Consider the following 14,265-nt stretch of genomic DNA (forward strand, 5'->3'; position numbering starts at 1 on the left):
CTGCCAAAAAGAACAATCAACTTAATCACAGCAAAATGATGGAACAGTATGCATTGATGTTGAAAAATTATATCCAGTGCTCAAAGAAGCTGGAGACTTACAGTATCACAGCATACAGAGAGAATACACACTAGCACCCTACTTACTGAAGGTAAATGACCCAAAGCAGAGACAGACCTTGTGCCACTACAGAATGAGCACCTGCAGCCTGTAAATAGAAACAGGCAGACACAGACAGAACTGGAAGCCTTGGGAGTTGGCACTGTGCCATCGATTTAAGCAAGTACTTTATTGTCAATACATTTTCATTTTTTTTTTTCACAACCTGGCTCCCTTGGCAGTGCGCTGCTAATTTTTTTGCTTCTATTTGGTTACTTTTACCAGCGGCTGGAAACGCCACAACTACACCTATTGAGACTCTAGGAGTGGGCAAGATTTTTGATTCATTATTCATCTGAGAAGAATCTTATTCCAGTCAACTGTGAGTGAATATTGTTATTTTTCTCACCTCCAATGAGGTCACGGGAAGGTGAATCTTCATTCTTGCTTGTCACCTTCAGGAGGATGCATTATTGCTTTTCATTGAACATTCACTGAATACTCATGTAGCACATGTATCCCCAACCTCTGTGAGATATGTGTCTACGGTATACATGTGGTGCAATACCTGTGGCTCACAGGAGGTCTGAGCCTTGGCTGCAGGGAGCCTGGGGTGTACTCTGGAACAATCTTCGTCAGTGCCTCCACCTGTAACGGATCCTACTATGTGGATTTGCCCATTACAGGACCCATATTCATTTATAGGCATACACAATTACACAATGAGCACACGGGGTAACATAGAATAACAGTTTACTGATAGCAGTATGTATAATGGCTACTGGTTACAGCTACCCACTTGCCTCACACGGCTGTAAACCCCCCAATGTTGCCCACTCTTGTACCCAGTCCTCACAGTACTGTGCCCACCTAAGTGTCCACAAGTTATAGCCCCCACCCCTTATACGTGATCAGCGCAGTGTGTTGGTGCACTTGATGACGGGACCTGCCGGATGTGTCCAAACCGGGCACGCTGAGGCTGTACTTGGGATCCACAGATCCAGAAGGGTGATTCAACGATGTCTCCGCCTCTACGGTGGGTGGGTCCCGCATGGATGGTACCACCGTTAGGAATGTCCAGATAATAGGTGTCTAGTCCCAGAGCACCTGTGAACAGGAGACCGCCGTGTCCTGTCTGTGTCCTTCACTCACGCTGGTACTACAGGGGCCGTTTCCCTATACTATGGCCGGTCCCTGCAGCAACCACAAGCTGAGGGGAGTTGGGGCCTAGGGGGATTCTGGCCTAATGCAGAGTGTCACTGACCCCTGCACATATACCTCTTACCCCTATCCTGTCCCTGCACCGACTGACTAGCAAGCCCTCAGCGCGCCAAATGTATCTCCTTGCAGGAGATCTCTGCGGTCCAATTGGCTTATTCACACCATGTGGTTAGCAGCCCCAGTGGCTGCTGGGTGTTGTAGTCGCTGCGGAACCCCTACTCTATTGGCGCCGCATGCGCCTATTGTGCTGCGCATGCGCGACTTTGTAATGGCAGCCTCAATCCCTATTGCACATGCGCAAACCGGGTAATGGCCGCAGCGACTTTTGGCGCTCCACTGCGCATGCACAACATCACGGTGCCTTGCACGGGGAGCCTCCGGCGATCCACTCGCCACTCCACCACCCCCGCAGTACCTCCCGCACCTCGCCGGGGTGCACGCACGCAATCGGAGGTAAGGGGGGTCCCGGGGGAAACCTGCTATACTCACATACAACTATTCCCACTCCATTCTAGAGGTTATTCATAGGTTGTATTTATTGATACTTTTCATTACATTCTGGAACTATTGGAGCACCCATTTCTTTCATTTTTTGTATGAGACCATTATGTGCTCAAAATTTGGAGCATTTTCTCACCTCTCCAGCTAAGCTAACAAATTGTGTATATCTTTAAAACTACATTTTAACTACTACATAGCTTATATTTAAAAAATTAAATAGAAGGCACAGTTATAGTGAAATGACTGCATTATTGAGAAGTTCATGTTAGAGGATCCCCCACGTATCTTGCACCTGTAACAGGGCTTAGTCAAGGTTGCTAAATGCGTCTGTTGTTTAATGGTAGCTGTGCCTTTCCCTTATTAAAATAGGAGTTGTGAGCTGCTTCTCTTTCAAGTTGATTTTCTGACACTGTGAACTGCTTCAGCTGCAGACTTCTACAGGTGCAGATTGACCCTGAATACTCCAAGGAGGTCTATTCTGCAATTAATGAAGGAGCCCTAGACAGCTGCTGTTCTATTATTTTATATTCACTTTAATGTCTGGCACCAGGTACTGTACTTCTTCTAGCATTGTACTTTTTGCTTATACTCCATCAAAACAACAATACTCCTCTGCAATATATTTTCTGCAGGAATCAGAGCTGTCTTTATATTTCTACCGTGTTCTAGAAGTTACAAATGAACACATCTTTGCTTTTTGCAGGTACAAGCAATAACTGCATGTGTTAACAAATTAAGACGCTTCCACGGGTAGCAGCAGCTTTGCAGAAAACATGAATTATGAACTTCCCTTCAGGTTTTCGAGATAAGATTAGAGAGTAATTTAAATTCTATTTCAGATCTTGGGTCCTTACATTTAGCAAACATCACAGAAAAATAGCTTTCATTAAATTCTCAATTCAAGTGACTCGTGCCAATTTGTCCACAGAGATAACAAATCTCTAGACTTCGAAAGGCTCCCTTTTAATAGAGAATATGCCAAGCTCAGAGGAGCACAGTATAATTCACTTTGCACAGCCTTCGGTTTTTTTTTGGTTTTTTTAAAGTGTGTAGTAAGCTTTTTAGGTCAACTTTTGTATAGTATATACATGTGTTCTATCTATATTATTATTTTATACTTTATGCCGTTAGATTTTGTTGCTACCATGCTGTGCAGTTCTATGTACGTCTTGTTTACGCTTAGTAGCCATGGCTACCATTTTTTACTGCCATTACTCACTTTATTGCAACTTGTACACTTTACGGCACATTTTGCAGCATAGGTTTCATTGGAGGTTTTTGGCACCGTTTTGCATATGCTGTGCCCATAGAGGGTATATAAGACATGGACTGTCACTTACACTTTATCTTGGCAAAGGTTCGCAGGCGGACCAAAACGTTGATGCAAGTGCAATCCGTTTTATAATCTTTGGAAGACCAGTGCAGTGCCTCTTTTTCTATTTTAGAAAGCATGTCTGACATTTATCACATTATTTCCATTATTGCCCGATAATATGAGAATCGCCTAAAGTGAGGAAATTCTGCATGTTCGAAGGTCAAACAACATTTCTGAAAGTCCTTTGTCACTTGTTGACATGGATGTCCTGGCATTTAGCAAGTGCAATGTGCAAGATTTTTTACTTGTTAATTCATCCTTTAAAAATGTGAAAAGCTGCCCCTCTCTCAGGGCACACATCTGAAAAATGAGGGCTGTGAATTATGCAAAGCTGTTAAGTGTAAAAGAAGATATACAATCCAGAATGACAGGAGAATGATTACAATAGGCCCTGTGACAAAATAGCCATCATTTCCCATTCTCATCAGTATTACTGTGGGCAACAGGGGCCCCCCACATGTGTCGGCGGCCTTGTAAGAACCCCTCCCCCCCCCCATTTTCTCTTACACTCCCCCCTTCTCACAAACCTCCTCGCTCTCACCCCCTCTTACACTTCCCATCGCCCTTTCCTCCCCCCCCCCACTCTCACTCTTACACCCACAACTCTCCCAACCTATTTCTACCCCCTCCTCACAGTCATTAACCCTCTACCCGATATATTGTGAAGATGGGGAGAGGAGCTCCCCTGAGTGTGCTCTAAAGAGGTGGAGTGGAATGCGGTATATTGAGTAGGACAAAGTATATAATAGGGACTGGAATGGTGAATGAGTTCCTAATAGTGCAATTTGCCACAATGAAAGGAGGAGGATACCAAGTCACATACAATGAATCCACATGGTGTCTCCCCTATATATAAATCAATCACAACCTCTCCATGTCAGGACCCAGTATAATAAAGATAATGTCTTGAATACTAGTCCTCACAATGATACACGGTGTATACAGAGGTGTGGGGAAAGAACAAGGGTGGGTAGAGGGAAGGGAGGGAAGGGGAAGGGAGGGAAGAGGGAGGGAAGGGAAGGAAGGGGAAGGGAGGGAAGGGAAGGGGAAGGAGGGGGGAGGGAGGGGGGGAAGGAGGGGGGAGGGAGGGGGGGAAGGAGGAGGGAGGGCTCTAACATGACACTGCTGTCTCCTATGGTGGTTTCTCTTTTTCTCACACTCTACATCCCAATGGCCATGGTGGAGGGGTAGATCTCCTCTCCTGCTGCCAATATCAGCCTTGCCATATGCATCCATTTGTAAAGTAAGAACTACCATGGATAAACCACGGATAGATGAGGAAAGGCCAGTCCCATTGCGTGCTCCAATAGCGTGAACGGACAATGTAGTAAGGAAGATCGGGCACTGCAAACTGAATTGAGGCTGAAGAGGTAGATGAAAAAATAACAAATTTATTTATTGCGGCATGACAAGCCAAAGTTAAAATACAGGAGTCCCCTGACGCGTTTCTCGCCTCTCAGGGCGCTTTCTCAAAGGGTGACTGAGTTAAGTGCCTTAAATAGTGCATCACAAACAGGTGACACTGTTAGGTGATTGCTGTAATGAAGAACCAGCCAATCACAGATGATACTTCAGATAACACCTGTGTTATGTGAATAGCACCATAAGAGGCAAAAACATACATATAGGATATAAACAATTGAAAATAAAAATATATAATAAAAACATGTATACTTATCATTCCTAAACTGTCTATGGTGTATATCTTGTGTATAATTTGTTAAACAATAAATATATATATATGTGATGATGTGAATGAAAAGTGTGTGAAAAAAATAATAAAAGTATAAAACATGTTATTGTGTAATAATTACTATAATACCAAACCAACATGTGAACTTGAAATATATCAATGTGAAATATAAAAAATGTATATAATAATGAAAATAAAAATATGGTGTATACCAAGAGAAAATTATTATATATATGCACGTGATATGCAAAAAAGAATAAAAGATATGTATACATACTGTATGTCTATAAACCAAAACATACATATATAATAAAACATGTGTAGAGATTATGTGTTAAACATAACCAAAATCATAAACCTATCACATGAAGTGTTAATCAATGAGAAAGACAATGTGATCATATGTAAAAAAAATTATATGTATCACATTAAAGTATCTTGTTTATAATAACCCATATTGAAAATAATAATTATATGGGACAAATATACACTATCGCAGTACGACTATATAGTATACACTCAATGCAAAAATGAATAATAATAATAATACAATACAACATAATTCGCAAATATAAATTGATCAAAAGGATAAAGTGAACATATCAATACAGAAAAGAACATGTATTTGATAAAGATATATATTAAAGCCATATAAGCCACGACTGTTCAAATATAGACAACATATATATGGTAATAACAATGATAATATATGCCACTATATTGAGTGCATAATAAAAGGGCATTGACAAATGATAATACATTTCAATGAACTGGAAGAATTTAGTTAAGTTATTAAATCCAGGTAGATGACCAATGACAATAACCAATTCATCACACATCCATATGTCAACATACATCAATTGATGTATATAATGTGTGTTAATGAACATTTTTAATTAGTATGTGTACAAACATATATTGAGGAACTTGATGTAAAAAATGTATCAATCCCAGTCAACTCCCAGTCTACGTTGATGCCATTGGGATACAAAGAGTCAAGTGTAAAGATCCAGAACATTTCTCGTTTATTGAGCATGTTCAGCCTATCCCCTCCTCGAATATGTGCCGGAACATGCTCCAAACCAAAAAAGGAAAAATTCTGAATGCCCCCCTGAGGGCACTCCGAGAAATGTCTGGGGACCGGATGCAACATGTCTCTTTTTTTGATGGCTCTAACGTGTTCCATTATCCCCTTTTTAAGTGGTCTAATGGTCCGCCCAATGTACATTTTTTGACAACCACACCTGAGGAGATAGATAATGTGACTGGTGTTGCAATTCATAAAGTTCTGTATTGTTTTGGACATTTTTGGATTAATGCATGGTATAGTTTTAGTTATACGTGCATACTGGCATACCACACAGAATCCACATTTATAAAATCCCTTCGGAATGTTACCAAATCTAGGTCGAGAATCTCTGGAGTTAAACAATGAAGGAGATAAATGTGAACCTATTGTCTTGGCTTTTTTGAACACGAACCTTGGTCCTTTGTCTACTATAGAAGCCAGATCTTTGTCCAAACGTAAGTGATCCCAATGTTTTAGTACAATGGATCTAACAGCATCTGCTTGTAAACTTTGTTGGGTCACAAATAATGGTACATGATCTTTATAATCCAGTTTGTATTTGTTCAACCCCTTGTTGGAATACAACAATTGAGTCCGATCCATAGCTCTAACTGCATTGAGTACCTCTGTAAGGTCCGAACTCTTATATCCTCTAGCTTGAAATCTAGCCAGTAAATCCTGAGATTGTGTCTCAAAACTCTCTTCTGTAGAACACAATCTCTTACGTCTCAAGAGTTGCCCCTTTGGTATACCCTTTTTGAGTGAATATGAATGATTACTGCTGGCCATTAAGAATGAATTTCTTGAATTCGGCTTCCTGTATAGAGTGGTCTGGATTGTCCCTTCTAAATCTATATACAGCATCCTATCTAAATAATATAAATGTTGAATGTTATGATCTGAAGTGAATCTTAAATTATAATCATTAATATTGAGCCCACTTAAAAAAAGTTGGAGTGAAGGAGTATCACCATCCCAAATAAAAAGTAAATCATCGATGTAGCGTGTGTAGAATTTAATGTGATTTCTAAAGTTATTATGGTCACCATAAATAAACTGTGACTCCCAAAAACCCATAAAAAGATTAGCGTAGGAGGGTGCAAAAGATGTGCCCATAGCAGTGAACGTGATTTGTAAATACAATTGTGAATCAAATGAGAAATAATTGTGTGTTAAAAGAAAAGTGATAGATTCCAGAAGAAATGTGCAAAGTTCTGGTGAAAGACTAGAACGATCCAGAAAATGACGTGTAGCTGTAAGTCCTTGGTGATGTCTGATTGCCGTATACAGAGATACCACATCCATGGTGACCCATCTGTATGAATTGTGCCATTTGATAGATTGAAGTTTATCAATTAAATCATTACTATATTTCAAGTATGATGGTACAGATTGAACTATGGGTTGCAAATAAGCATCTATGTAGCGTGATAACCCATCTCCCAAAGATCCAATGCTAGACACGATTGGCCTACCTGGCGGTTGTGTCAACAATTTGTGGATCTTTGGGAGATGGTGAAATATGGGCACCACTGGATGTGTGGGATACAGGAAGTCCAATTCTCTGGGATTGAGGACATAGAGCACCTGACCCAACTCTAACAAATTCCTGAGTTCTCACTGAAAGATATCGGTAGGATCCGAACGGAGATTTTTGTAAGAATTATGATCACTCAATTGTCTACATGCTTCCTCCTTGTAATCTGACGCAGACTGAACAACAATAGCTCCACCCTTGTCCGCATTTTTTATGACAAGGGTTTTGTTGTTTTTGAGAACATGGAGCTCCCGCTGCTCACTAGGCGTAAGGTTTTTACAAAAGGAGGGGCTAAGTATCAAACCGTTGGCCAATGTTCTAAGGTCCCTTTCAACAAGCTTTTAAAAAATGGCTATATAGATTCCTCTAGAAGCATTGGCGCAAAATGTGGATTTTCTCCTGAACTGTGTGTGTGTATGTCCAAAAAAATTGGGAGGAATATTTCCTGTGGGTGTGGGGTCAATTGTCTGTTCCTCAAGTAAGTCTTCTAGATCAGAAACAACACAGTGTTCTCTGAAAGAGAAAGCCTGTGTATGTCTGATTGGTATGTCGTCATTGTCATCGTCAAGAACTTGGATACTGTTTTGAACCTGAAAATCTGGATTACTAGTGCTGATGGATGACGCTCTATTGTGGAAATGTTTCTTTAAACAAAGTTTAGGAGTAAACCGATGTAGGTCTATAGTGGTGTTAAAGAGAAGGAAATCATTGTTGGGTGCGAAATTAAGCCCCTTTTTTTAAAGGGATCGTTGATCTGAGGTAAGGACAACATTAGATATATTGATAACGTTATCCTCCATCTCATTCATGAGTATTTTTTCCTTTTCACAGCCCCCCCTTTTCTCTGTTCCCCTTTTCCTCCTTGATCTCCTCGTCCTAAAAAAGGTTTCTGTACCCTATCTTGTTGAAATGTTGTAAGTGTATGTGGACGTCCAAACATACTTTGATCCTTATATGCGATCTCTGAATTACTTCTAGACCTCCAATCCTCATCCGTGCGATTAAATGAGACCGTGGGGCCACGGTTATCACCATCTGATGCATCGGATTAAAAACTGGAAGTTTCCGCATGCCTTTGTTTTAATATTGATTTTTTTGGAGTGTTCTCTGGACGATCTCAAGTACCCTGTGATCTAAAAGGGGACTTAGATCTATTACGTCTGGAGGTGGGGGTATTTGGCTTTTGCCATATATAGACCAGTTTTTTGACATAATCCTGTTTATCTCTGTCAAATTTGGTTTGTTTTTTATTCATAATTGATTTTTCAAATTCTTGAACATTCTCTAGCAATATGTCATCATTGCTAGAGAAGTGTTCCATGTGTTGGAATGCTTTAAGCTTGGATTGCAAACTAGTAATCTCTTTTTCCAAAGTTTGTTTCTCACTAGATTTATATTGTATTATGATCTGTATAAGCTTGAACGAGCAGTCATCAAGTGCGGACCTCCAATCATTTTCCAACTCTTTACTATTGAAGCCAAAAGTGGGGGATTTTTTAATTCTCGTGGTATTCTTTTAGCACTAAAATAATTTTCTAAGGACGTAATGTCCCACCATAATCTAACATTAGATGTTAAGAGTTTTTCAAGTTTGAAAAAATGCGTTATTAAATCAGAGGGTTCTTCGCAGGTGATGTCCCCTCCTTCATTAAACATATGTAATGCCCTTTGTGTACGTTTAGTGTGATCACTACAACGTTGTACAAATGATTCTGTTCTACTGTCTTGATTGTCATCACTTTGAAGATCCTCCATCATGAACTAATGGAATAATAAATAATAATATATATAATAAGTGGTAATAATAATAATAATAATGATAATTTCACAAAAATAGATATAAATCAGAAATGGATGAAAAATAATAAATAATATAATCCTAAAAAATAGGTACATAAATAAAACAACCTCTAAAATCAGCCTCTGTCACCCAATCAAATGATGGGCAACTATATGCTATGCTGGAATAAAATCTCATGCAATAGCAAAATGTCCATAGAGCCACAATAAATCCACTTGAAAGTCCATGAGCTACACACAGAAAGAACAAATATTGTGAAGATGGGGAGAGGAGCTCCCCTGAGTGTGCTCTGAAGAGGTGGAGTGGAATGCGGTATATTGAGTAGGACAAAAAAAATAATAGGGACTGGAACTACCATGGATAATACACACACACACACACACAATAAGCCTCACACCACAATATACACACACACAATAAGCCCACCTTATTTATTATTTACCCCTTTTCCCTCCCCCTTATTTGAGTTAGGTTATTAAAAGCTATGTTTTAATCATGTCATCAATGTCCTTCACTACTACAGTAGTATTGAGTGCACCCAATAGGGGCATTCTTTCTTTTTCTTTAGTGTACTATGTATTTATTTGTGCAATTTATTTGTTCATGAGATTGTGGACACTCGGGTTAAACTGGTATTTCTCTGGAAAGGGGCTATAAATCAACGTTTAATTGGATTGGCTGGTTCCTTCAGTCCACGGATTTCCACGAATCAGTCTCAAAAGGGGTGATTCGTCTTTTCCGGATTTTTCTTTTTCTCTCCCCGTCAATACAATTCCGCAATCTGAGCGCGGATTGCAGAATCCGCGGATTGGATTCTTAAAATCCACCAGTGACTAGCTAAATTCTCTGAGCGGCAGGCTGGATGATTGCATTATTTTTACATTGTAAGTTGTTATTTGCGTTGTATCTATGTTTGTATTCATGTATTTTTACATTATTTTATATTTTGAATACAATTTATTTCGTACTTATCCCTAGTGCACTATTTCTTTTCTTTTTCTCTTTGAGTTTGTATTATGATATATTGTGCATTTGATTTGAGTTGGAAACTGTTAGCCTGACTTGACTGGTTTGCTTATCTGTCATTGAATACTAAAACAGGCGTCCTCATAATTGTATTGTAAATAACTTTGAAAACAGGAAAGTGTTCCGTATGCCCAGGCCATTACATCTATATCCATTTTCACCTCAGTGTAGGGAATATAAACGGTCCTAGCACTGATACTGAGTGATACCTGTCACCCGAGCTAAGCATTGTTTTATGGACTTTGGAAATAAAGCCTACAACCTGATGTAAGCGTGTTTGCAGGGTTTGCTCAGAATGTCAATCGAACTGCAATCAAAAGAGTTTTGGGGGGTTATAATGAAACTGTTATAGTGCTGATCAAGGCACTATCATGCAGAAACTCCCATTGGGAGCATTCAATAAATTAAGGGGTTGCAGTATTCCTTACTGTGTGTCCTGATATTTTTATTGGATGCAGTAAAAAAAAATATTTTTAGCAGTAAAGCATTGATGACTTGCACTGTACAAATAAGGCATATTTTGACGAAACCCCCCTTATACCGGCCCCACCCCTTTTTGTATTTTGGTTCTAACACACTAATTACTCTAGGCCAATGTATTTGTCCCAATGTACATGATGTCTTTCAACTGTAGACAGACAGACAGACAGACAGGAGACCTTTTTGACTTCAGCTACCATGCTTTAAAACCTTTGTACTGTCATATTGGTCCATTTAAGACTTTGGGCCACATTACCTAAGCATTGTATGTGTATTGTATGTCTTTATTTATATAGTGCCAGTGTACATAGCACTTCACAGCAGTAATACACGTGACAATCATATAAATAACAAATAATACAAATAACAGATCATGGGAATAAGTGCTTCAAACATAAAATGAACATTTCGGAAGAGGAGTCCCTGCCCCGAAGAGCTTACAATCTAATTGGATTGTGCTGTAAGGTGTTTTCGGGAGCCACAAGGTATTTCATGGCAGAAGACTACTTAGTAAGTATTGGCCTTTATTCCTTCTGAGCTATGAGTGATCATCTTGAATGTTATCACTTATTTACAAGGCATCCATTTTGTAGTACCCAGCTTTGTTCGAGAATTCTAAGGCTGCGGCCAGGGTGGGATAGCGCTCGCTGGTTGGGCGTTTCATGGCCAGCCAGTTGCGCGCTTGATGGGGCGTGTCAGGGGGCACGGGCCTTTACGTCACGGAGCTGTTCGCCCTCATTGGGCGAGCCGCTCACATGACGCATCAGCGAGCAGCCAAATCAAATTTGGTTGTCTCGCCAAGCAGGTAAGCGCCGCCCATGCACAGGCGCTTGCTCACGCTGGCCACACACATTGCATCAATGTGTTTCATTGTGGCCAGCGTGAGCCCGTCCGCTTAGCGGCACCCTGTCCGAGGCCTAAGAAACCAACCTCAGCCCTCACTTCTGCCTCTCAGCCAGCTACCCCCTTCTCTGTCCTCCCCTCATCTCTCTCCCTCGCATCACTTTCCTTTAAAACTTTATGATGTCCCTAATTCTTTCCGCCTCTCTCCCCTTCTCCGGCATTCTTACTTTCTCCTCACGTGCCAACTGACTTCCTTACTTTCTTTGTCTGCTTTCTGTGTAAACTTAATAGCTATCTGAATCTCTTTATGATGTAACATGCCAGATACATAGCCTACCATGTACAACACCCAGTGACTGACTCGCTTAGAGAAATTGTAATCATTCATAGAATTAAACAAATAAAATGTATCCAAACAGACAAAAACCTTCTCCTTAATCTCAGGAACCATCATGCAAAATGTGGTTATGGTATCTTAAGTGGTGTCCAAATGCATAGCGAACAGACAAACAGCTTTCCAAAATATATAGTAGATGTGGTCCCACATGGAACCTAAAATTACTAGTGGCACCCTCTTCCCCCTAAGGAGTGTTCAAGAGGATCCAAACCAGGACAGTTCCCTTACTTTGATACATAAAGTAATCCTTCCAAGTTTGGTTGTTCTAGGTCTTATAGTTTGGGCGTGCATAATGAAACACACACACAAACATTCGGAAATATATACTGTATACCAGGGGAGCGCAAACTTTTTGTGCTGCACCCCCCTGTCTCTCTGCCCCCGGCTCTTGCGCCCCCCTGCCTACTTTCATCTGCGTCAGATGACGCTGCGTGGGCGTGTGACGTCAGGTCACATGGTGCCGCAGCATCAACACAGACGGCTGAATCCCGGTAAGTAAACAGTTGCAGGGGCCTCACGCAATCCCCCGGCATTTAATTTAAATGCCTGGGGGAAGAGCGCGGGGCCTCTGCAACTGCCCGCGCCCCCCTAGCACAATCTCCCGCCCCCCCTGGGGGTCGCGCCTCCCCACTTTGCGCTCCGGTGCTGTATACGATTATGTATTGGACTTTAGTGTAGTTGGGAACAGTTCGCCTGAATTTACTCTGAGCTGCATAACAGAAAGTGCAAGCAGGACAAAAACAAGACAGTTTTCCTTCCTTATAATTATCTGTCCTAGAAAACTTCACAATGCTGCCAAAAACTCTTGTATTAATTGGATTTCTGTGTTTTTAGCTTCAACTCCCTATGGGTGCAAATGTAAATATTTCTGTTTCATTTATTACCAATTAATTTTTCCTTCAAATGTGTATGGATGGAAATGCTCGTCTCAGACATGAAAAAGTACAAAAGCCTCAGGTTCACAAGACAGCTTCAATGCTCTTCTGAGAGTGACCCAGTTGTCTCTGAATCACGTTGCTGATTATATTTGGGATAATTTTCTACGGATTCCTATGAGATGGTACAACACTATATCTGCCATCCATGCATAGGATACGGTACTTGTAGAGAGGCTAGAAGTATTCTTTTCTCTCAAAGGACAAACTATCTAAGATAAAAAAAATATATATTATATCGAAGTTACTTATAAACTCTTTTTTTCCTTTTGTCAATTATTGTAGCAAATAGAAAGTATTTTAACACTATATAACTAATTACAACTAATAGGACTAGAAGCACGGCCACCAACCCTCCTAAAAACTGCATAACCTCATAAAGATTGTAGAGATATCGTTTTTGGAATCAGAAGTTAGCAAACTTAGTTGAAGAAGTGTAACAGTTAACCATTTATATTGTAACAGACTTGTGTTTATTACGTTATAAGACACGGGGGGGGACTGAGAGCTCAGCTGCTCAGCAAACACAAGTACTGTAAGAGACTGTTTACTTAGTGATACTCCTTTTTTCTTGTGGAAGCCCATGTGACAACTTGAGTGTGCGTGCAGCCATCTTGATAGTGAGAGTAAACTTAGTGAGAGAGCTGCTGAAGGACCCGTATGGTGGCGTGGGAGCTTAAAAAATGCCTGTCCCCAAACCCCTCCGTTTGTGAGCTATTGTAGAGCTGATACTTCTCAACACTAAAACATAACTGCCTGGAGTCTCATTTGTAAGTACACCCCTGACAGCAGAGCTGAGGGCTGTGTTCCAGCTAGTGAGAGACTGCTGGGAGAAACTGTGCCCCTGATTCCTGCTCTGCAGGGAACTCAGGTCCCAGCTGGTTAGAGAGTTCCGGAGATCTGCAACCTCTTTCCTGAAATCCATAGCAAGACATACAAAAAGTCTGGGGGATGCTCAATGTGCATTGCAGTTTTTCTGGATACAGGCCATCCTATTTCATGAGTCCCAACATAATAGACAAAGCTGGCCAGCAATTACATTCGGACATGGGGGTGGGAGGTACCAGCAAGAGGCAAGTCCCCATAGTACCATACCAGTCATGCTGCCACCAGCCACACGTACAGTATTAAATTGGCAAATTGGTACAATATGGTTTGACAAAGTTCTCCTAGTTCTTCAATGTAACGGTGTTTTCCCTGGGCCCTTCTGATCCTGACCCATATGTAAGATAATCCCCCAATTACATGGATGTGTATGTGTGGTGCACCTGCTGGCAACAGGACTCCT

Source organism: Ascaphus truei, chromosome 5 (assembly GCF_040206685.1).
Source record: "Ascaphus truei isolate aAscTru1 chromosome 5, aAscTru1.hap1, whole genome shotgun sequence".
Taxonomy (NCBI): Eukaryota; Metazoa; Chordata; class Amphibia; order Anura; family Ascaphidae; genus Ascaphus; species Ascaphus truei.